The sequence below is a fragment of a genome, unplaced genomic scaffold (genome assembly GCF_019419815.1).
Source record: "Pyrus x bretschneideri cultivar Hongxiangsu unplaced genomic scaffold, Pyrus_bretschneideri_v1 Contig15, whole genome shotgun sequence".
Taxonomy (NCBI): Eukaryota; Viridiplantae; Streptophyta; class Magnoliopsida; order Rosales; family Rosaceae; genus Pyrus; species Pyrus x bretschneideri.
The window spans coordinates 8,233,255-8,259,606 of NW_025999446.1; the positions used below are offsets into that span (position 1 = coordinate 8,233,255).

The following is a 26,352-nucleotide window of genomic DNA, read 5'->3' on the forward strand; positions in this document are numbered from 1 at the left end:
CCAGTATTTAGGTTAAGAAATAGTCAGTGCTCAATTTAAGAAATAGTGATATTGTCATGTTTAGTTTTAGAAATAGTTAGTGGTCAATTTACGAAATAGTGATAGTACCCGTGTTTAGTTCTAGAAACAGTCGATGTTCAGTTTACGAAATAATGATATTACCAGTATTTAGGTTAAGAAATAGTCAGTGCTCACTTTAAGAAATAGTGATATTGTCGTGTTTAGTTTTAGAAATAGTTAGTGGTTAATTTACGAAATAGTGATAGTACTAGTGTTCAATTTCAGAAATAGTCAATGTTCAATTCTAGAAATAGTCTGTGTTCAATTTCAGAAATAGTGATAGTACTAGTGTTCAATTTATGAAATAGTGATAGTACCAGTGTTCAGTTTAAGAAATAGTCAGTGCTCACTTTAAGAAATAGTAATAGTATCGTGTTTAGTTCTAGAAATAGTTAGTGGTTAGTTTACGAAATAGTGATAATACCAGTATTCAATTTAAAAAATATTTAGTGCTCACTTTAAGAAATAGTGATAGTATCGTGTTTAGTTCTAGAAATAGTTAGTGGTCAGTTTATAAAATAGTGATAGTACCAGCATTCAGTTTAAGAAATAATCAATGTTTAGTTTACGAAATAATGATACTACCAGTGTTTAGTTTATGAAATAGTGATAGTACTAGTGTTCAGTTTAAGAAATAGTTAGTACCCACTTTAAGAAATAGTGATTATCAGTGTTCATTTTCATTAAAATTTAGGCTGTTTTTTTTTTTTTGTTTTTTTTAGAAAATAAAAAACTATATTAAAAATAAAAACCCCTGAGGCAATCCGTATGAGTACAATCAAAGAGAGAGGCTGCACGAGCAGCAAGCGGAATAGAAATTAGAGGACTAAACGATGGACCTACTTCATGTGCTGATGACATCTGCAAACAAGTTCTACCGTTAACATTTAATCGATGCCTTTTTCCACACATATTTTGGATCGATGCCTTTACCTTAAATAAAACAACATCCGAACCAGACTTTTTCTTGTCGGGCCTCATCAATGAATGCTGACTGGAATTGAACAAGCCATTTCTCATCCCTTTCCCTTTTTCGGTCCATATACATATATTTTTCAAAGTTGCTAGAGGCTTTGGTTGTATCCAAAACGAAATGCAGCTATTAATGATATGATAGAAACTAGCACACAAATTAAATTCTATAATTTAAACGATTGTAATATGAGCAAGTAGGGATCGTTCTAGGCCAGGGATTAGGAGAGACGCTAATCAACACAAATTAAACTTAAAAACTGAAAACTAAGCTAGACTAACACAAAATAAGAACTGAGGGGGATTTTTGGACGAATTTAATTAAAACAAAAGTAAATGACAACAAGTAAATTAAGTTGTGAATGAAATATGGATGAGAGGATAGCTAAATGATTCTTCTCCATACATGAAACATATGCATACAAATCGATTTCCAGTTATTCTTCTTATAAACCATGAATGACAATAGCCCAAATTAACTGTGAATAACACTAATTAATTCTCAGATTTCCTAAGTTCATTGAATTGAATTCAGCGACGCAATCAAATTATTCTTCTCAAGTTCCCTAACTATGAAAAGCATGATAGAGATACATCTCAAAAATCATTAAGTTTTGTGAAAATCATAAGCATTGACAAAACATTCGTAACTATGAAAAATATGATACTCTTGCCAAGAATTTACTTAACTCAATCATGACTAGTGACTTCTACTACTTACAAATATAAGTTCATAACGATTCGGTGAAATTCCCTTATATTCTAGCATCAAATCCCTACATGCAAACTAAGTATGCACCCTTTATAAACATACAAGAATAAGTTCTTTATAAAGCAGATAAGTAAATCTCATTCATATTTTATAAAACAATAACTGGATGTAATCAATTTATATAAAACATATGATCATGGCTTTGAATTCAACTCTAGCTAAAAGGAAATTTAGTTATGCATGTTCAACATAATTGAAAAGCAATCTAAAATAAACATTGAAACTTAAAACAAAGATAGAAATAACTCTGAAAATTCCAGCAACTTCAATGGATGAATGGTAAGTATGGCACACTCTAAATCTTTACAGGAATTTCATATGTATAGGGGAAAATGGCTGAATCCAAGGAGCAAAGTGTTTTGGCATTTTTGAGTTATTTTAGGACTCTAAAAATTAGGTAGAGAGTATTGGAATGTGATTAGGATTCCTCTTTACAGCTGGATATAAGATAAGATATTATAAAGTTTGGATAAGATAGGATAAGAATAAGATAAGGTAAGATTGGATAAGATAATGCTCCTACCACTAGGATTCCTTTTTCTTGTGTAATTCCTTGTCTTCCAAGCCTCAACTTTAATTTCTCCATATTTTAGCACATGTTTAGCACATGTTAAACACCAAAAACGTCCAGCCCATATGCTCTCCACACGTGCTATCCAATCCAAGTCTAAAATTACTCCAAAATGCTTTATTTGATCACTTATTGTCATCTTTACCAATTCAACCTACAATAATACGAAAATAACATAAATTATCAAAATAAATAAAAATTAATAAAATAAATACAAAGAAATAAGATAACAAATTCGCTAAATACACTCCTACCAATTAAAAAATTAGCAAATGAAAACGCAAATCACCATCGTATCTAAAAAAAGAAGACCCCGCATTCCACATAATGGTCTCTCACAAATGCCGACCACCCATGATGCAAGAACAAACCAACATTCTATTGAATCAATTCAACACTCCACGCACTGTCGCTAAGGTCGAACAACGAAACTAACCCAGATGTTCTGCCTTCCATGTGTCTTATGAATCTTTCTGGGATTTTCAGTCTTTCGGAGCTCAAATCAACAGAATAAACCCATATGCAGTTCATAAAGAAGTCCATATCTAATCATAAATATAAATATAAAACATAACCCAGTCCATCAACTAATCCGTAAATGAACACTACAAAAAAAATGGGCTATGGATACAAAATTGAGGACACAGATAAGGAGTTTGTGTCCCTTTGAACACTAAAAAGGTGGAACAGTGCACATTTTATAAAGGGCACCAAGTATTGTGCCCAAATGTTAAAAAAGTTGACACAAACACATTATTGGGCACGAAAATCAAGACTTTTGTGCCCAAATGTCCATCCAACTTTCACGTGTCCCTTCAATATCAGAAATGAAAATTTTATATTAATTTACAAAGACACGATAGCAGTTTTCGTGCCCTCTAATTTAATATATTTAAATAAAAAATATGTTTTTTTGGTGTCCTTTACATATTTACTTTTTCCTATTCCATAATAATAAGATTGTTTATTAATTTCAAACTGACACACTAATATTTTTGTGCTTTTGTTTTAAATAAAATAAGAATACCACCCTCAAATGTACATTTTGAATTATTTGCACTATATACTTTTTAGATTTCAAACGGCGCGTATAAAAATAATTGTGCCTTTTGTGCAAAATAACAATAAAAAAATATGAAAAACTTGAAGATGAAAAAAGGTTATTAGTCTTCTCTCTCATCCCTTCATCCTGTCTCTTCCTTCCCCTTCACTCTCCTTTCCGTATCCTTCCTGTCCATATATTTCAGGCAACAGCGCCGCCTTCCACTTGTCACCACAGACCGTCAAATTATACCTTCATAATCCTCTTCCCATCATCTTTCCGATCCTCAAGTTAGCTTCTACAAATTCATAGCCAAATTTCTTCAATTTCAGATCTAAGAAACATATGATTTTGTTCGGGTTTTTTGTGTTTTGCAGGTATGAGAGCGGCGTACGGGACGGCGAAGAGAGAAGTAGCAGTGGCGAAGATGGCCTTCTTTCATCACCATCTGAAGAGGGAGACTTGAGGAGTTGTGGAGAAGGTTCTCCTATTATCCAAGGATCCAACTGTATGTTCACCCAGACCCTTATCTAAACTGTAGGATAAATGCATTTTTGAAAAAATATTAACTGCTGAAGTTAAACTTGCTTGATTGGTTAAGCATCTTTTGATTTTAATTGTATGTTGCATGATGTAAGAAGCTGGATATGTTTCTTTCCCCCTGCCCCACATGGAAGAATGATAGCCACTTCGTTTACCTTACTGTTGTGTAGGTTTCTTAGAAATAGATACATTTGCTCCGGAAACTAGTACTGCTGAAAAACTAAATTCAAACTTTTTCAGATGAAAGGCTTTGCAGCCCACAAAGCACCACATTTATTCAGTTAAATATTTCAGCTACCTCACCCGCTCTTAATCTGCAGTAATATTTTCATGTTGCAGGGACTGAAGAAGACAACTGGATAGAGGAACCTTCAGAGCATAATCAAGAGGATGGACTGGCTAGGTTTTTATTCTCTCTGTTCTGTGTGTTGTCATATGTGATTTGGTGCCGTATATGTACTAGCTTTCTATGTTTGCTATGCGTTTGTGATGTATGTGTTGCACTTGACAATGTTTCAGGGCTGTTGAATTGTTTACATTGGAATTAGTAAAACTTAAAACCAAAATGAAGTGCGCAACTCATAGGAAATCCTCTGAAATTTTGATCTCTGTTGCCGCGGAGGTACATATGCAGCTGCAAACCATTGAGTCTCAGATTCAAACAGACATGTAGGTACTTTCAACTGAGACGTTTGAGGTTTCCCTATTAATTTCAACAATCTCTAAGTTGTTTTGGATGATTTTCAGAGGAAAGCATACAAACCTCAGTAAATCAAAGAAAAAAAGGCTGGAAACAAGGTTTGAAGGTACTGAAAGTTGTATTTCTGATACTTTCAATTGATTATTATTATGTTTGGAATTAATTAATTTGAATCTAATAAGTAACTAATATTAAAATTATTTTTCCATCTCCAAATATTTATTTCCTTTCACTTTTCTGTTTAAGGGTGGTTGACAATTTTCTGACCAAGATGAACTGTACACACTCCCGTTGCACACAGATATGTTTATGACATGTGAAAAGAGTTATATTTAGATATCTTGATAATCACTTATTTCATTGATCATAATCACCCTTTCTTTAGTGGTTTCAATTATGTGATTATTTCCTCAAATTAAATTTGCTGGTTTTTCTGCAAAACTCGCCTGCATTGGGTGATTTTGCAAGTTTTACCAGGAAATTTGTTCCTTTTAACCCCTTAGTCGTGAGGTTGTTTGTTTGGCTATAAGACTATATGATATACCAATACCATAATAGGAAATAGGGCTCACTTGTTTTAATTTTACATGTTTTAAATTGCTTATGTTGAGAATATGAAGTCTGGCATCAAACATTATAGGCCTTTCATCGTAATATGTAAAATCCTAGGCCTCCCTATCCATTGGTAACTGGTTTTGGTTGGAAGCTCCAACTTAACATGGTATCAAAACGGCAATTCATCTTGTCCCATGTCCAATTTGGCCACATGTGCTCAACTTCACCTAATATGTTAAACCACTTGTTTGACCCAATTAGTTTGCACATGAGGGTTTGTGTTGAGAATAAAGAATCTCACATCGGACATTATAATTGTTGTATCACAATAATTTAATTTACTTTTATCCATTTATTGGCTATTGGTATTAGATTGGATGGTCTAGCTTTCAACATTTAATATATTGGAAATCCATGAGTTATACTGAGTTGAAATTTTTTCACACTCCATATTTTCTTCTTGGAGGGAGGGCTTTATGGATATCACAATGTATATAATCAATTTAGCCTGCATGTGTATAATCAATTTAGCCTGTGTGTGCCCGGAATTGGAATTTTTTCTCATTGAAGCTATGCCTGAAACCCCACCTTTTTTTTATGCAGAGCAACAAGAACAACTGAAGGTGATTTATGACAAGTTCAAGGAACAAGTCAATCAGCATCTTCAGGAATGCAGGAGCACACTTGAAGGGCTGGAAGTATACCAGACAGAGAGGACTCCATATTTCCCTCTTGCTTTGCTGTACTGGTCGTGTTACTTGATGGAACTGCGGCAGTGCTCTTCAGCTGCTGTGTTCTGAAGGAAAATTTGTGAAAAACATGTTCATTTAAGCAACATCAATAGCATGCAATTAACAATTAAAGGCGGAATCATGCTTGTATGCACTTAAAACAAAACATTTACCCATGAAATTCAAAGCCTAGTAGATAGGTGAATCAAGACTCAACTCAAAAATAAAGTGAGTTGAGAAATCAATACCTTTGTAGATTCCTCTTTGCATAAGCAAAGGCTAATCACCCAAAGAGAGGGCCTTCATTCCTTGCATCTTGAATCCATGGATTTGGATGGATGAAAAGGTTTCTCCAAGTTCCCAAAATTGAGAACCTCTAAGTCTCCACACCAAGGTATATTGAAAGAAGAAATGAGTGACCTAGAGGAAGTAAGATTGCTAGATTTTCCCCTCTAGATTGGCCGAATTCTTTGAGAGCAAAGGGAGGTTTGTGTTCTCATCTTTACTCCCTAGAAAACCCTAAGGATGAAATGGCTATAAAGATGTCTTTATACCACCTCACAATGGAGTGGCAAACTTGCAATTAAGCCAAGTTCACTACCCTCCTCTAAATGGCCGGCCTATGGGGATTAATTGGGCTATTTGGGCCTTTGTGAATCATTATTCATTAAGTTGTCATACAACTTAAGTCAATGGGCTTGACGTTCGAAGCCCATTGGGCCTTAAGGTCCAAAACTATCCCGAGGTCTTCAACGAATTTATTCGTTTGATTAATAATCATATTAATTAATCCTTGCCATAAATAATTAAACCATTTAATTATTCTTACTCATCTCTGTTGAATCTTCAAACTCTACCTTACACGGTGTACGATCCATTAGGTTCCTTTTAGCGAGGCAGTGGGCGATTCAAACTCTTTCAAATCGATTGTGAATTGAAACTTACTTTCAATTCTCCCGTTAGTGATAATACACTTTTAGGGCTTCCACAAACCATGAGTGACACCTAGCAGCATATCATGGTTACCCAAGCTAATCAGAAGAGGTTGAGAACCTATTCAGTTTAGGATTACAAATGCAATACGGTCTTTCTCTAATACAATACTCTTGACCACATTGTTTGGTTTGATAGTTTATTCATGTCTACTATCCAATGTGAATCTTGTGCTTATATGATTACCTTGAATGTGATCTGGAACGCATTCCAACATCTCATTCATACTCTGGCCAGAGATTCCAAATCATATCATAGAGTATTCTCCCTCAAACAGTTTGAAGGTTAGAGATCCCTTGTTGCGCATTCACTTGCCTCCATGGCTAAGTGGCTTAACCCCAACGATGCCGTGGACACCCTGATAGAGTGACGTTGACATAATCAAAGATTAAGGACCTAACCACAAGACAACTGTGATGCCTCAGGTCAAAAGACTAATTTGCATTATCCCAACCATGAGTTCTCATGTGACATGAATATGAGAACTCTTCGTTGATCGTGTTCAGTGAACTCATTCTCTATTGAGCACCTACGTACTTGTCTTGATGTCACACACACCAATGACTCGAGACTAGTCACTCTCCCTGAGAGAAGACATAGCACGTACTGATCTTAACGGACTGTCAATGCCCAATTGACAATCCTATGATCAGGAACGTTTAGGATGTGTCAACGAAAGAATGGTCTCATGAATCTAACTTCTTTAGATCGCATTCTTCCAATCACATATTCCTTGGACTTATCGTTTAAGCATATAACATTTATATGAGACGGCTCAAACAATAATGTTTGCCCTTTAAACTACATTAGTTTGAAATGTCCGTAAAGTATCATCATATGATTGGTTTTAGGGCACATTTCCAACAATCTCCCACTTGCACTAGAGCCAATCAGCTTAGTCATCATATGATTGTACCTCTTCTGTAATTCATTTCATAAATGGCTGAGTAGTAGGCCTAAACAATGGATATCTATATGTTATCCATAGAAGCAACCTTGAGAATAACGACTTCACCATTATACATGATTCTCAATCATGTGGTTCAGTCTCTCATTTAGTTCGGACCTTGATGAGACCTTGATTCCCTGGCTTGAGCTATCGCCCCATTAGTGTCATACACTTTCTGGTTGGAACCGAATGAAGAGTTCATGAATGAACTTTCCCATCCAAACAACAATGTTGTAAGCTTCTATATGGCAATATATTTTGCATACATGATGGAACACATTAAAGTCATTTACTTTTAACGTTTCCACCCAAATATCTCTTTAGTCATAATAAAGAGATATCTCTTTATCACTTCATTCATAATGAAGAGATATTCTATGATGGATTGGATTCATAATCTAATACATTTACGCTTCCATTACGTTACTCTAATTCTTCCTCATTCTTGAGGAATCCATCCTTAGTATTTCTTAAATACCCAAGGATTCACTTGACAGTTGCCATGGTTCTGATCCTGGGCTTGCACTGATATCATCTTGTACCGTTCTAGGTACAACTTATATCAATGTTTTCATACAATATGAAATACATAAATCACCTTTCTGCGTATGCATAAAGGATTCTATTTACGCATTATTTCTTTGGGAGTCAAAGGGTACATTCCCTTTGATAAGAACAACTTCCTAGTCTCACTAGAATTGTCATTCTAATTGAAGTTTATCATCATATGAGAAACTTCCTAGCATCTCATTGTCTATTTTAGGGATTGATATAATCCAATTATATCTTGAAATCTATCATTATAGATTTCCATCCCATGTATATAGATTATGTCTCCCATATACATTCTATCATTATAGAATGTTTAAAGTCATAACTTTAACGATGAAGAATTCCTTTCATTTTCAAAATTAATATATATCATGTATATATATTCAATTTAGGAATATAATCAACTCCCACTAATCTTTTGTAAACCTAGTAAACAAAAGATTCATTTACATCTTTATGAGAAATCAAACAATTGATCTTTTCTCATAAGACGTTTATGGCTCCCACTAGCTTGCTAAGATCCATGATGGATGGATCTCTACAACTAACATGTCTTAGAAGTATATATCATATATATATGGGTAATTGATAATGTCCCACGAACTAAATCTTATTTTATGTTCATTCTTCTCCTAATGGAGAAATTCATTATCTTATGATGCTACTTTCCTTGATGTTTTTCAAGGAAATTAATCTAAAGTGTTACTTTTTCCTTGGATCAAATCTAAGGAGGTAAATACTTTAGACGTCTTACTCATCTACTTACATTTCTTGAATTCTTTGAAACCTTTTGCAAAGTATTCGGACTTGTGTTTATTCAAAATAAACTATAGTCCAACCGAGAGTGATCTTCGGTGAATGTCATACAACATGAGTAGTATTATGTTGTGGACAAGTGCCACTAACATCTAAGTGAATTAACCTCAACAACTTTGTGATTCTTTCTTCTTTCCAAAAGAATAAAGATTCGAACATTTCGCCTCTATACAATTTTAACAAGAAGGTATTGGATCCGGATCTAACGATCCAAAGCATCCATCTATGACCAACTCGTAACTTATGTTTTAGAGGTATCACAACTCAGTTGGGATTAGTCACTACCTTGCAACCTTTTGGGTTTTAAGCATCATCGTATTCTAAACAGTTAAACTACCACATCATCTCTACTATAGAGACAACCAATTACAATAATCTAATTATTGATTAATAAAGAACAATGTTTTTGTCAAACAAAACATTTATCCATCTCTACTATAGTGACGGATTTAAGTTCCTTAAAATTGGAATGTAAAGACAATCTTTAGTATTTTCCAATTTCTTTGGTAGTTCATATGAGGAAGTAAGTACAATCCGCTTTCGCAGAGATCTATATTCGATTCACGTTTGGAATGTGAAGTACTTTCTCTTCTCTCATATATCTTCTACTTCTTATTAGCACACTTTTACAACAATTGTAAAACATAGTTACTAATACAAAATCATGCATTCAAGTAGAAGAACCAACTGTTATGAACTTTTCAAGAACGTTTTACAACACCTTCAAAAGGTGTGTTCTTGACACTTGCAAGACATTTCTTGCAAATACCCCTTCCAATGTCCATCCTTTCATAAAGAAAGTTTGTTCCCTTGGAGTTATTTTGCCTTCTTCATTTGACTTCCCTTTTGACTACAATAGTCATGGTCCCTAAACTCCCACTATCTCTCTTGAAACTCATTTCAAATGTGTTATACACATCAAACGATTTGGAGAGCGTACGGTTATTGTTCACTATATAGTTTACAATAAACTTAGTGAACCATTAGGATAGGGACACAAAGGTGAAGTCCTTGCCTAGTTTCCGTCTCGTTAAGTGGTTTAACACTTCAACACTCAATGATTCAAAATCATCATAAGTCCATATAAATGGACTATTTTTGTCAACCAACCATTATGTTCTAAATATAATAACAAACTCTCAAGAGTTGTTCAAGGCAACTCTCATTTCTTCATACAACAATTTGTAAGTGAAGAATCATGGCACATAAAGTGTCCATGCCCTTGTGCTTACTTCTCAAGTTCCTTGTTCGTGTAACAAAGAGACAAGCACTAAAGTTTGTGTTGATTAAGGTTTGTTCAAAGCAACTCTTATTTCTTCATACAACAATTTGTATTTGAAGAATTATGACATTAAAAGTGTTCTCCTTCTCATGTTAGACTTATCTAACATATTCTTCCAATGATACATTATCAATAGGAAGATTGTGAGGATGAGACTACTTAGTTACATCTACAAGCCATTAAAGACAATCTATGGGATTGTAGAACTAAGTCCGGAAATTAAAGCGTTTGGTTTTTCTTTGTCAAGTTTTGGATAGCGTTTGCAAATATATTGGTAAACAAATACATAACGAATATAAATTGATTGATTTTAAGCCATTTGATTTGGGTCTTTAAATCAAATAGCACCACCCACTATTTTTGGCAAATTCCATATCCCTCATCGGAATTCGAGAGTTTTGGAGGAAACTCTTAGTAGGGTATGGGAGGCTCACCATTACCAAGCCCACCTCACGATTATACGATGTTGGTTAGCAAAAATAATGATGAGAGAATAACGCTTTACTCATTTACAACGTTTGTAATTACCCATCTAGTTTGGCCTCTAGAGAATGAATGCCTCAGAATTATATCATGTTGGCACCATTGCACTTAGTTAAGTTATTCCCACCATGCTTAGTTTATGTAGAGGTTCAAGCACAACCTCAGAATTATATCATGTTGGCCATACTCGTTGTCTACACTCACCTCATCATATGCGTATAGACTCCTCCTGAATGTAAGCATGCACTTTGTACTCCCCCATTATAGGGTGAAGCCGGTGTACAAGTCACAAACGATTGGAGCCTACCACGGTGGAAGGCCACGAAGAGATATTCAAAGCATCTCTCGCTTATCAACTTAATATTGATTTGTTGAGGGTTTTAGGTCTCATCACATATAAACATACATTTTAATCCAATTAAAACATTTTGGTCCTATTACAACTATTGGTCCATTTGATTGATTTAGTTGTATATAATACTCCCACTAAGCTTTTAAAACGGTTTTTAAAGCAAGAGTATATAATACTACTAACATAAGGTTTGCATTCATTGATGGACTATATAGTTGCCTTAGGGCCTTAGGATGACTATGAACCTTTGATTCGATTCAACACGAGCCTAGTGTTGAATCTCGGTCTAGGGATGGAGATTGATTTTAGTTACGCGTTTAATCACATTAAGGCGTGTTGTCTTATTGGGCGTTGGACCCAACTACTCCAATTTCATGCATATCGAATAAAACAAGAAAGGAGTACTTCAAAGTAAATAAGAGCTTATGCTCTTTTACAACAATTGATCAAATCAAATTACAACCAAAATTTAATCTACACATTCCCATGGTTCAAACAAATTTGAAACGGCCTTTCACATAGCTCAATTATCGTAGGCTAAGGTTCATAATCACCCTTTCTTTAATTAATTAACGCTTTAACTAATTAAACTTGAATGCAACATTTTCATTTGGTTTTTGTATCCATAGAATTGATTTAAATGGAACTAAATATAATGAAAATCCAATTCTCATTAAAGAGACAAAACAATTTTTGTTCTCATTCTATTTGGGCCATTTTGCAAAAAACACAAACTTTTGGGTCAAAATACAAATACACAAAAGTATCAAAACTTTATTTAATTGCACAAAAGCACCCCACTAGAGGGGTGGCCGGCCATAGGATAGTAACATAGAGATTTTTGATAAAAAAAAATTTTGTAAGTGGATTTTGGTGGGTGAGATTAAAGATGGTGGGGATGGTTTGAAAAGAAAATATACCTTTGATATAATTAAAAACATTTAATTATTTCTTACCAACAAACATCATCCATCAACTAATATTCAAAATTATATCTTTGACATAATCATCACCCATTAACTAATAATCAAAATTATATCTTTGACATAATCATCACCCATCAACTAATAATCAAAACTTTATGTAAAACATAAAACTTTTGAATCAAAACTTCAAAACTTTTTGTTCTTGATAAGAACTTCAAGAAATATGAAGAACATACATGAAAACTCATAATAGCTCCATGGATGTTTTCTTTCATCAAAAACTCAAATTTTCACAACTCAAAAGAGGGTTAATATCCTAGGGTACTTAGGGGTTCCAAAAAGCACTTTAAAACCATTTTAACAAGCCTAACATGAACCCAAAAAATCACCCTTTGGATTTGGCCGAATTTCCCAAAACACTTGGCACCAACTTTTAGTTCCATTATTCATGCTCATATGAACTACATCTACAACATTTGAGATGGCAAATTTTCTAACAAAATTTACATTCAAAGAAGCAAGAATAAAGCTTGTAACAATTACAACATTCAAATCACAAACTATGAACTACAAAACCCAAAAGGATTCACCAACTACTAGACTTAGGCTCTTGATACCACTTGAAGGAAAATTTGTGAAAAACATGTTCATTTAAGCAACATCAATAGCATGCAATTAACAATTAAAGGCGGAATCATGCTTGTATGCACTTAAAACAAAACATTTACCCATGAAATTCAAAGCCTAGTAGATAGGTGAATCAAGACTCAACTCAAAAATAAAGTGAGTTGAGAAATCAATACCTTTGTAGATTCCTCTTTGCATAAGCAAAGGCTAATCACCCAAAGAGAGGGCCTTCATTCCTTGCATCTTGAATCCATGGATTTGGATGGATGAAAAGGTTTCTCCAAGTTCCCAAAATTGAGAACCTCTAAGTCTCCACACCAAGGTATATTGAAAGAAGAAATGAGTGACCTAGAGGAAGTAAGATTGCTAGATTTTCCCCTCTAGATTGGCCGAATTCTTTGAGAGCAAAGGGAGGTTTGTGTTCTCATCTTTACTCCCTAGAAAACCCTAAGGATGAAATGGCTATAAAGATGTCTTTATACCACCTCACAATGGAGTGGCAAACTTGCAATTAAGCCAAGTTCACTACCCTCCTCTAAATGGCCGGCCTATGGGGATTAATTGGGCTATTTGGGCCTTTGTGAATCATTATTCATTAAGTTGTCATACAACTTAAGTCAATGGGCTTGACGTTCGAAGCCCATTGGGCCTTAAGGTCCAAAACTATCCCGAGGTCTTCAACGAATTTATTCGTTTGATTAATAATCATATTAATTAATCCTTGCCATAAATAATTAAACCATTTAATTATTCTTACTCATCTCTGTTGAATCTTCAAACTCTACCTTACACGGTGTACGATCCATTAGGTTCCTTTTAGCGAGGCAGTGGGCGATTCAAACTCTTTCAAATCGATTGTGAATTGAAACTTACTTTCAATTCTCCCGTTAGTGATAATACACTTTTAGGGCTTCCACAAACCATGAGTGACACCTAGCAGCATATCATGGTTACCCAAGCTAATCAGAAGAGGTTGAGAACCTATTCAGTTTAGGATTACAAATGCAATACGGTCTTTCTCTAATACAATACTCTTGACCACATTGTTTGGTTTGATAGTTTATTCATGTCTACTATCCAATGTGAATCTTGTGCTTATATGATTACCTTGAATGTGATCTGGAACGCATTCCAACATCTCATTCATACTCTGGCCAGAGATTCCAAATCATATCATAGAGTATTCTCCCTCAAACAGTTTGAAGGTTAGAGATCCCTTGTTGCGCATTCACTTGCCTCCATGGCTAAGTGGCTTAACCCCAACGATGCCGTGGACACCCTGATAGAGTGACGTTGACATAATCAAAGATTAAGGACCTAACCACAAGACAACTGTGATGCCTCAGGTCAAAAGACTAATTTGCATTATCCCAACCATGAGTTCTCATGTGACATGAATATGAGAACTCTTCGTTGATCGTGTTCAGTGAACTCATTCTCTATTGAGCACCTACGTACTTGTCTTGATGTCACACACACCAATGACTCGAGACTAGTCACTCTCCCTGAGAGAAGACATAGCACGTACTGATCTTAACGGACTGTCAATGCCCAATTGACAATCCTATGATCAGGAACGTTTAGGATGTGTCAACGAAAGAATGGTCTCATGAATCTAACTTCTTTAGATCGCATTCTTCCAATCACATATTCCTTGGACTTATCGTTTAAGCATATAACATTTATATGAGACGGCTCAAACAATAATGTTTGCCCTTTAAACTACATTAGTTTGAAATGTCCGTAAAGTATCATCATATGATTGGTTTTAGGGCACATTTCCAACATGTTCTTCAATCATGATATGTTGCTTTTAATTTTTGGTGCAAAGCTTAAAGGAGATTGTGAAAAACTGCGCTCAGGTCCTCCCCAACGAAGCCGTCAATGGACTCCTCGCCCAAGGTCCTCCGCCTATTACTCTCTCCTCACTTTGTCTCTCTAAAATTTCAGATTTATTTCTCTAATTTTTTAACTTGAAGTTTTTGGTTGTTTCGATTTTAGGCCAAATGAAAAAAAAAAAAAAAAAATTGGGCTGAGGCATAGTTGTATTAATGAATCCCTAATTCTAATAAATTCCAATTTCTCAACCCTAATATGATTTTGGTTCTGGGTACTTTCTCTCACTCTACAAATTTGAGCAGCAAAGCACAAATCTTTGTGTTCTTCACTTCAGCCAGTTTCGTATTACAGGTACATCCACTTTCTATCCATTCTTTTTTTAGGTAAAGTGATTAGAGTTGTTTCGGTTATAATTGTGTTAAAAGTTTTAGTTAGGATTGAAATTATTGATTGCCCAGCTTTTGCTATGTGGAATTGGAGGTGGGCTTTGTGTTAAAAGTCAAGAATTTGTGTGCAATAATAGGGATTGAGTTACAAAGTTGTGTGCGGTGTGCATCAATTGGTGAATGAATTTGATTGGTTCTGTTTTTTGGGATTGAAATTTGAAACAAAATATTCATGCTTTTGTGGCTTACGTAGGTGAATGAATTTGATTGGTTTTGTGTGCCTACGCTGTTAAAGAAAAGCCGAAACCAAACCAAACGAAAAAGAAAATTAACAAGAGTGATCGAGCAATGATGAATAAACTTAACAGCGTCGGTGACCCTGAGCAATGTGAACTCGAATCATACGTACTGACCTTTTCTTTTTATGTTGAATTTTATTTTATTTTATTTATGATTTAGGGTCAGATTTGAATGGGGGAGTTGCTGCGATTATAGGAGAGCTTGATCATGGTGATGCAGGTACAAGAAAAATGGATGCTTGGGGTACTTGGCGGGGCCATTCAAAACAACCCAGTTCAGAAGCAGGCAATCATTTTTTTTCCCTCTCTATACGCGATGGCCACATCGAAACCCATCAACCACCAAAGCCACCCTGACCAGGTTGCCGACTCGAACATGAGAAAAAGAACTGTGCGGGTTCACTTAAAACCTTAATATTTGATGTTCTTATTCCTGAGAGAACCGATATTCACTTAAAACCTTTATAATTTTAGTTTTATTTTAGTTGGGGATAGAACATGTAAAATTCTAGTTGTTTTTATATACAATGGTTGTGAATATCTCTGTAAATTGTAATATTATAGATGCTTGTGGTTGTGGGATGTTTTAATTATATGAAAAAATAATTTTTTGTTTAGCCTCAATCTCAATTTGTAGGTGATTTCGGTTTTTAATATTTTTTTTAAATAGGTGACATATTGGGCACAATAATAATAAATGTGCTACCAGGGGTGGCTGCAGCCATCTGACAATTTTGTCAGAACTGGGCACAAAAAGACCTTTATTTGTGCTTACGTGTTTCAGCACAACATACATTATTGTGCCCTTTTAGCAATGGTGACGCCCATAGAGGGCACAGACTCTAAGATAGTAGCTGCACTGTTGCTATTGGTCTATGGACACATATGTTGGTGCTCTTTGGCCTCAAAGGGCACAGATAATTTATTGTGTGCAGTGACCATTTTTGTTGTAGTGGAACAAACTAAAAAACCATAAAATTTTCAAAAACTTTTAGGAAACTACCATCTAACAAATAGAATGACACGGGATTTAATTAAATAAATAATAAAGTCTGTAGCAAAGAGACAAAGATCTGATCGAACCTGGAACAAGCAGGTGAGATCGACTGTGAGATTCAGGGGATTGTTTCTCTCGCCAAATCACGGCAAATCGAGTGAGGTGGGAGACCGCGATGGCGAGTAAGGTGTTTAGAGCTCGGTGGGATTTAATTAAGTAACTGAAATGTTTGGTCCTTGTTGTTCGCTTGAAATGTTGTGCAGTTTTTTTAACGGGATCGGCTGACCCAAGGGGGTTTCTGTTAAGGGCTGGAAAGAAAAATATTCCGTTTTGGGCTTTTAATTCAGCCTATGTAGTTTTAATGTTTGTAGGACCTCATATAAATTAGTTATGTCTTTATGATTAAATATATAGTACTTTTGGTTAAATAATAATATAGGACGGTTTTTGGTTAAATTAAACTTCACTCAAACCCTTTTTATTAAAGCTCTCATAATTTTATCTTAAAAAGAGACAAAAAAAAATATAAATTAAACTATTATTTATACGCAAGATTCTAAAAAGCGTAAGGCTATAGTCAGGCGGTAGCTAAAAACCTAGCGCTTAGGGGCCTAGGTTGGGGGTGCCTAGGTGGATTTTTAGTTTTAATTAATTTATTATATAACAATAAAAGCATATAAATAAGTGACTATGATTGAATGAAATTCAATTTGGGAATGGTATGTTCTCGGTTAAGTCAACTACCTGGATTCAAAATGAAATTTAGCAGAATTCAGTTAGACAAAAGCTTTTAAACAAGATGTGGAAACTCACCATTCCTCCTCAAGAAAAAATGTTTAGTTGGTAATTAATCAAGGGCAGACTTCAAACTAGAAAACAATTCCCCATAGCCTTCGTGCCCGAAAGGGGTGGATAACCGTGACTTGCCACCCGTTGTCCTTTTTTTTGTGAAAAACAAAAAAAAAAGAAATAATTTTTTTTTTATCAAGGATGTTGATATCCAATGTCCTTTTTGTGGAGTGGACGAAGAATAGCAAAACCATCTTTTTCTGAACTGCAAGTACAGAAAAGATATATGGGCCTAGAAAAGACTTAGCTGCTGAAAGATTCAACAACATCTCCTGCTGCCAACCAATCACAGTTGGACACATGTCCAAGTTGTGATTAAAAAATTCACAACTTGGACATGTGTCCAACCATGATTGGTTGGCAACAGGAGGTGCTGCTAAATCTTCAGCAGCCAAGTCTCGTTCTATGGGTCTAGCTCCAAAAAACCATTTAATGACAGTTCTATTTCTTATGATAACATTTTAGATTGGTTGGATACTTTGAAAAATATAGACTGCTTGTGCTTTGAATAAACCTCTGTTAAATTGTTGGCAAATCTAAAATGACAAGAATGATATTATTTTCAGAAATTTGTAGCCAAGTCCTGGTCGATCAATTGCCAGTGTTGCCGCTACGGGATTATCTTTTTTTAAGGTTAATGCTAAGGACAGTAAACACAAGTATGTGAAGACTTTTGAAAGAATTAAATGGACCCCTCTAACCTTTCCATTTGTTACAATTCATTTTGATGGATCTATGGTCCCAAACACAGTGGTTGCAGTATTTGTCGGAATGATCAAGTTCTACCTATTGTTGATGGAGCTCTAAATTTGGAAAAGAAAACCATCCCGGTGGTTGAAGCTATGACAGTGAGGAAGGCATTGAAATGTGCAAAACACAAAGGTTTTGCTTGTATCTTAGTGTAGGTAGATTCAAAACTGACCGTCAATGCTGTTCAAGGTTTGAGTGGAGTTCCCTGGGAACTAAGATTAATTTTTGAGGATGTCAAATGGATAGTTTCTTCGTTTGAAGTTATGCAATGGTCTCACATTTTCAGAGAAGCAAACTTTGTAGCAAATGCTTTAGATAGTCGTAGTCTCAGTGTGCAAAACTTACATATTCGGTAGTACTGTATTCCAAACAAGGCATGCAATGTCTTGCTATTTGATTCTATTGGAACTAGCTATACAAGAGGTTTTCTATACGAATGAATTTCTTTTTTCAGCAATTTTTTATTGAATGAATATATAAAATGAAATATGTATTATCTTCAAAACAATGTCCATAATTATTTTACAAGAATATTATCTTCAAACGCATTAACCTAAATAAAAAATAGTACCACCTAGGACCGCCTAGAGGCGTCATCGATTTTGTTAACCCTCATGACCTTTGCCTAGCACCTAGGTGGGCAAAGATTTATATATTGATATTGGTAGATATATTGGTAGTTCATAATTATGGATCTATCGGTAAAAAAATCGTTATCGGTGGACCTATCGGTGAAAAATATATAAATAGTGAACAATCACCTTTAACGTTAGATAATATTAAGATTTATTAACAATGCAAATATTAGACATTTGAATTTTTTTAAATAGAGTATTCACACACGTACATTGAAAAGAATGTATGCAAGTAGTCTGTATTTTCAACACTTACAAATGCTTTGTGGTGATATGTTTTTAAACCATGAATGACAATACCCCAAATTAATTGTGAGAAGCACACATTAACTTTTAGATTTTCCTAGTTTCATTGAATTGGATGGAATACTCATGGGCAACCAAATTATTCTTATCAAGTTCCCTACATGAACAACATAATAGAGATACAATCAAAGATCATTAAGCTTTGTGAAAATCATAAGCATTAACAAGGCATTCATAACTATGAACTACATGATACTTTTGCCTAGAATTTACTTAACACAATCATGACTAGTGACTTTTACTACTTGTGAATATAAGTTCATAACGATTAGGTGAAATTTCCTTATATTCTAGCATCAAATTCATGCATGAAAACTAAGTATGCATCCTTAATCAACACACAAGAACAAGTTCTCAATAAATTAGTTAAGTAAATTGCATTCACAATTCAAGAAACAAAAACTGGAGGAAATCAATTCATATAAAACTTATGTCCATGGCTTTGAATTCACCTCTAACTAAGAAAAACTTAGTTACACATGTTCATAACAATTGAAAAGCAAATTAAAATAAACATGGAAACAAAATGAGGGAAGAAAGAACTCTAGAAATCTCCAATGGATGTAGATTGCTTGGGACACAAGTTCTCCTTCTTCAATTAAGGCTTCTAGAAACTATGTATTTTGTGGCATAAATTGGGATTTCTAGAAAGAATGAAGGGGAAGGGTGTGGCACCCTTTTAGGAACGGATAGGGTCTTCTAGAAATTAGGTATTTAGGTCCCCTTGCAGCTAAAAATAAGGTAGAATAAGATTAGGCTAGGATAAGATAAGGTTGTTTGGATAATGTTCCATATTTCTTACTCTTTCCTTATCTTCTTTGTCTCAAACTTGTTTCTCCAAATTTTTTGCATGTTCTTAGCCTCTTTTGACTTCAAATTCGTCCATCTACCTTGCTCCATATGCAAGCTATCCATAATAAGCCAAAAACTGCTCCAAATAGCTCCAAAATGCACTTTCTTGCTTCTTTTGCCATTTAAACCTACAAATACACGAAAATAGCTTAAAACGCTATAATAAATGGAAACTAACTATGTAAATGCAAGAAAACAAACTAACTAAGTCGCATAAATATGCTCCTATCAAACTCCCCCACACTTAGCTTTTGCTAGTCCTCGAGCAAAACAAAACAAACAAAACAAGCAAAACAAATAAAACACAACCTAAACCTTCCAACAATTGCCTCAGGGATTTCCAATGCAACATGACATATTAAAGATCACCACTCACATAGATTTTAGTCATCCTTACCCTCGAGCACATACTTAATCATAGTCACCATTTATGAGCTCTGATAGGAGCATATTTAGGCGACTTAGTTGGCTTGTTTTCATACATTTATGTTGTTAGTTCATAGTTATTTTAGTAGTTTAAGCTATTTTCGTGTGTTTTTAGGTTCATATGGCTAAGGAAGCAAAAAGGTGCATTTTGGAGCAAAATTGGGCTTGGAATGGATAGCATATGCTTGGAGCAAAAGGAATGGACGAAATTGAAGACTTAAAGATGTTGGGATTCCTAATCAAAGAAGGATTCCTAATCTATGAAGGATTCCTAATCAAAGAAGGTTTCCTACATGAAGTAGGAAAGTTAAGCCAAGGTTTCCCATTTTTGTTTGACCTTTCCTAATCCTTCCTACTTAATTTCCAGCTATCAAAAGGGGTTCCTAATCAATTTCGGACACTTAAATATATGTCCTAAAAGCTCTAATCCCAGTCCAAGATGGAGCCGCACCTTTCTTACCCTTTTCTTCCAAAATCTGCCACATATCTTCTTTCCTCTTTTCTTCTAGTCAATGCCGCAACTTTCCTTCCCTTTTCCTCTTAGAATTCTGATTTGTTACCCTTTTCTTGGAGGATTTGGAGTCTTAATACATTCCCAAATAAATTAATTAAGGCCTTAACCTTTCTCCCTCTATATATACATAATCTGCCACACATATTAGAGACTCTAGACATCCATACACATCCATTCGAATTATTCCTCATTCTCTCCATTCATTCAGCCATCATCCACCCCCTAGCACCATCCAACCTATCCATCCATCACCATAATTCATACCCAAACACCCTAGTGCCTCAACAAAGAAGGAGAAAGAAGAGAGGAGAAGCCTTGGACGTTTTGGCCACTCAAACTTGGATTGTTGGAGCGTTTCTAGGTGTATTCAATCTTTGTTTTCAATGTTTAATTTATATTCTCTTTGTTTTGTTGTAAACATGAGGAGCTAAACATGTTTTAGCTAGGGGAGACTTTGAAACCATGATTATATTTGCAATATGAATTGATTAATTCCAGTTGTGACTTCATAAATTGTGAATGCAATTTACTTAACCGTTTGATGGATAACTTATTCTTGTTTGTTGATTAAGGGTGCACACTTAATTTGCATGCATGAATTTGGTGCTAGAATATAAGGGGGTTTCACATAATCGTTACAAACTTATATTCACAAGTAGTTAAGGTTGTTTTCACAATCATGTTAAGTAAATTCCTAGCATGAGTATCATGATGTCATAGTTACAAGTGTTTTGTCAATACTTAAGATTTTCATAGAACGTAATGATCTTTGATTGTATCTCTATTATGATGTCATGTAGGGAACTTTTGAAGAATGTTTTGGGTTGTCGTATGATGTCATCCAATCCAATATCTTAAGGAAAATCTGAGGGTTAATTAGTGATGTTACGGTTAATCTGGGGTGTTGAGGTTCATGGTTTATCAATAAAAGCAACTGGAAATCAATTTGTGTTTGAATGTATCATGTGTGGAAAAGTATCCTCTAGCTATCTAATCGTCCATCGTTTTTCCCAAATTCGTCCAAATTGAGTCCTAGAGTCTAGTTTCAGTCTTTTTGATTGTTTTGTGTTGTTTTGAGTCTTTTAAGTTTGTTTTGAGTCATATAAGTTTAGTTAAGAGTCTTTTGACTTTGTTTAAGTGTTTTGAAGCATATTTTTGTATCTTTGAGTCAGTTTTCATTAGATTAGCAATCCCTCCTAATCCCAGCCTAGGACGATCCCTACTTATATCTATACTACCATTGTCAAAAAGAGGGTTTAATTTGTGTGCTATTATATATCACATCAAGCTCCCATTTAATGAATTAAAACATGATTTTGAATGTAGTAACATGCCTTAGAGAATTCCCTCAATTCCTCACCGGATACACTCTATTTTCACACAGATGTTTTGACTACACTCCCTACACTAGGTATATGTGAGAAGGTTGATGTAAACATGTAGACTAACACTCACATATGTTATAACAAAGAAAGCATTTTTCTGGAAATATTAATATGAACATGTAAATGATCTCATGAATGGAATGCTACTACTTAGAAGCGAGAACCAGGGATTCCATATGTTCATACCAATTTCAAACTCCACATATTGAAACACATAACAATAAAGATAGAAGTCAAAGGGTTGTAACGGGGCTCGGGTATTGGCTAACAAAGAAAGGTAAAGGATAAACAAAGGTTCTTAAAGCAATGGGAAGCAAAGTAATGAGATTGACACTTAGATTCACTTTTGATGCAAAAATCAACTTTTAAACACAAAAGGAAGATTCACACAAAACATAGGGTCAAATTCAAACTTTTGGACCCTTTCTTCAACAACCAATACTTGTGAGTTCATTCTCACTTATTTCTCAACTCTTTTTCTTTCTTTTCGCAACTTTTTCTTCTCTTATTTTTTTTTCTTTTTTTTTCTTTCTTTTTCCGTGCCCTTTTACCTTCCCCCACACTTGTTTTCTGCAATATGTTGGTCAAAAGGAATTCCTTCTAAGTTATGCTCCACTATTCTTTAAGAATAAGGGTATGGATAGTCCTAATCTAGGCTAGGTAAGGATAATGTGGCTAACAAAGAAAATAGGCTAAATAGGCTCAAAAGGGTTAAACTTACAATACATATGCAAAGGGATAAGGCTTTTTGGCTTTGGTTTAACTAAACAACATCGCACTCAATATCATGCTTTGAATGAAATGGGCATGAGTTCTAGTATTTGGAACTATAGTGATGAAACACATTCTAAGTAGCAACCAAGCAAAGAATAATGAGATCATGCAACGACTTTAGAAAAACAAAAACATCAAGATTAATAACTCTCCATATAAAGTTTAAGCTCAAGTCTCTCAGGGTTGTAGCGTTAGTTTAAATTCCTTCCTTCAAGCATGTTACAAAAACTAATTTTTTTCCTCTTGTGATTACATGTGAATTCGTAAACGACAACTACAACTAAGCACAAACCAAAGAGCATATCAAACTTCCATCCATGTTTGTAACTTTCTTTAACAGTCATGCAATTAAAAACCAAATCCTCATCATTGTGTTGGAAGGTACCCTAAAACATAAAAACAACTCTAAAAACAACTTTTTTTGGGTTTTTTAAACACTCTTTTTTGATTTTTTTTTCAAATTTTCGTATTTTCTGTTATTTGACACAAAAACACTTCAAAACACACTAAAAACACTTAAAAACAGTGAGTAACAACATTAGAAGTGATAGGTGATAAAATCCCACGAAAATAAAGCAAAAACAGCTTGTTTACCCCCCCACACTTAAACCAAACATTGTCCTCAATGTTTCAAAACATAGACTCACAAACAAATAAACAAATAACACAACTAACAAACATGACAATCATGACAAAGTAAAAGCAATAAAGAGTAGGGTTTAAGAACGCAAATTTGGTTGTGGAGCTAGAATTCCATCATCTCCTCGTTTGAACACATGGGTTGCCTCCGAAGAAGCGCTTGCTTTAACGTCTTCCAGCCGGATGATACCTCCTTCTAGGCTTCATTGGAGCCCACGGCATGGAGGGGTATGTCCTCCACGGCATGCTCCTTGAAATTCTCATAGTAGGGCTTCAAACAGTGTCCGTTCACTTTAAATTCATGTCCCGTCTTCAAACTTTGAATTTGGACTGCACCATAAGGAAATACATTAGTAATAACAAAAGGACCAATCCATTTAGAATGTAGCTTACCCGGAAACAACTGAAGGCCAGAATTGAAAAGTAACACTTTCTGCCCTATAGAGAACGTTTTACTTCGAATCATCTTGTCATGGGTAGCCTTTGTTTTCTCCTTGTAAATGCGAGTGTTCTCATAAGCTTCATTCCTTATCTCCTCAAGCTCATTCAATTGAAGCTTCATATGAATTCCAACGGCATCTATGTCCATATTGAACGTCTTGACAACCCAATGTACTTTGTGCTCCAATTCAACAGGAAGATGGCATGGTTTCCCATAGATGAGCCGAAATGGGGACATTCTAATTGGTGTTTTGTAGGCGGTATGATATGCCCACAATGCATCATTCAAACGCAAGCTCCAATCCTTCCGAGTTAGCCCAACAGTCTTCTCCAAAATCTATTTTATTTCTCGATTAGAAACCTTGGCTTGCCCACTTGGTTGAGGATGATAAGGTGTTGAAACTTTATGCATGACATTATACTTCTTGAGCAACACCTCAATGGTCCGATTACAAAAGTGAGAACCTCCATCACTTATTAGTACTGTTGGCATCCCAAATCTGGAAAAAATGTTAGTTTTGACAAAATCTGCAACCACTTTGGAATCATTAGTACATGTGGCTTTTGCTTCCACCCATTTCGACACATAATCAACCGCAAGTAAAATGTAATTAAAACCATGAGATGAAGGAAAAGGACCCATAAAATCAATACCCCAAACATAAAAAATTTCGATAGAAAAGATGGGATGTTGCAGCATTTGGTATTTTGCACCTACATTGCCTGTTCTTTGACAACGATCACAAGTCACACAAAATGTTCTAGCATCCTTAAATATAGTAGCCCAATAAAATCCACATTCTAAAACTTTATGTGCTATTCTTTGAGTGCCAAAATGACCCCCACATGCATAAGTGTGACAGAAAGTTAAAATTGAATTAAACTTCGATTCATGCACACACCTATGTAGAATCTGATCAGGGCAATATTTCCACAAATAAGGATCATCCCACACATAAAAACGTGTATCCTTTTTAAGTTTATCACGTTGGTGCTTGTTTTGGTTGCTTGGAACTTGTTTAGACACTAAATAGTTCACTAAATTGACATACCATGGCACACTTACCTCGATGGACAATAGCTGCTCATCTGGAAATGTCTCTGGGATAGGCACGGCATCCTCTTCATGCACCATACAACTCAAGTGGTCAACCACCACGTTTTCACTTCCTTTCTTGTCCTGGATTTCGATATCGAACTCTTAGAGAAGAAGCATCCAACGAATAAGCCTTGGTTTGGCCTCCTTCATCATAAGTAAGTACTTCAACGCTGCATGATCAGAGTAGATTATAACTTTAGTACCAAGTAAATAAGAATGAAACTTATCTAAAGCAAAAACAACAGTAAGAAGTTCTTTTTCCATTGTAAAGTAGCTCAATTGAGCATCATTTAAGGTCCGGGATGCATAATATATAACATGTGGCTTCTTGTTCTTCCTTTGGCCTAAAACAGCTCCTAATGCATAATCTGAGGCATCACACATAAGCTCAAAAGGAAGACTCCAATCTGGTAGAACTATGATGGGGCCGAAGTGAGCATCTCCTTGAGGTGGTTGAAGGCCTTCTCACATGCTTCATGGAACTTGAAAGGTACATCCTTTTGGAGAAGTCTGCATAGGGGTTGGGAAATCTTAGAAAAGTCCTTGATGAATCGCCTATAGAATCCTGCATGTTGATAGGAGCATATTTAGGCGACTTAGCTAGCTTATTCTTATGCATTTGTGCTATTATTTCTTAGTTAATGTCGTATTACAACTCATTTTCATGTGTTTGTAGGTCCAAAAGGTTAAAGTACCAAGAAAGTGCATTTTGGTGCATTTTGGAGCAGTTTTGGGCACTATGTGGATAACTTGTATATGGGCTAACATGGATGGACGAATTTGGAGTTCAAGAGGCTAGAAATATGATAAGAAGATGAAGAAATTAAACTCAAGACAAAGTGGATAAGGAATCAGCTCAAAAGAGGAAACATTATCCAAAACCTTATCTAACCTTATCCAACCTTATCCAACCTTATCCAACCTTATCCTATCTTATCCTAACCTAATCTTGTTCCACCTTAATCCTAGCTGCAAGTGGACCTAAAAACCTAATTTCTAGAAGCCTTATTTGACCCTAAAGGGGTGCCACACCCTTCCCCCTTTTATTTCTTCTAGAAAACCCAAAATCAACCACAAAACACTTAGTTTCTAGAAGGCCCAATTTTGGACGAATTTCCTAAACCTTTTTCCTTTTGGATTCTGATTTGTTAGGCCTTAATCCTTGTGGATTTGGGTATACAAATCCTTTTATGAAACTAATTGGGCCAAACCCCCTCCTAGGTGGATTTGATCAC

The 26,352-nt window shown here is 35.1% G+C and overlaps 2 long non-coding RNA genes across 2 annotated transcripts; both read left to right on the forward strand.

The window, feature by feature from the left end:
• Positions 1-3,840: 3,840 nt before the first annotated feature.
• On the forward strand, positions 3,841-4,806 carry LOC125475615. The gene is made up of 4 exons (XR_007256940.1): positions 3,841-3,925; positions 4,300-4,363; positions 4,480-4,629; positions 4,708-4,806. It is a non-coding gene; the product is annotated as an uncharacterized LOC125475615 (long non-coding RNA).
• A 9,932-nt stretch (positions 4,807-14,738) lies between these two features.
• Positions 14,739-15,706, forward strand: LOC125475616. Its single transcript, XR_007256941.1, has 3 exons — positions 14,739-14,828; positions 15,068-15,116; positions 15,611-15,706. It is a non-coding gene; the product is annotated as an uncharacterized LOC125475616 (long non-coding RNA).
• Positions 15,707-26,352: the final 10,646 nt, after the last annotated feature.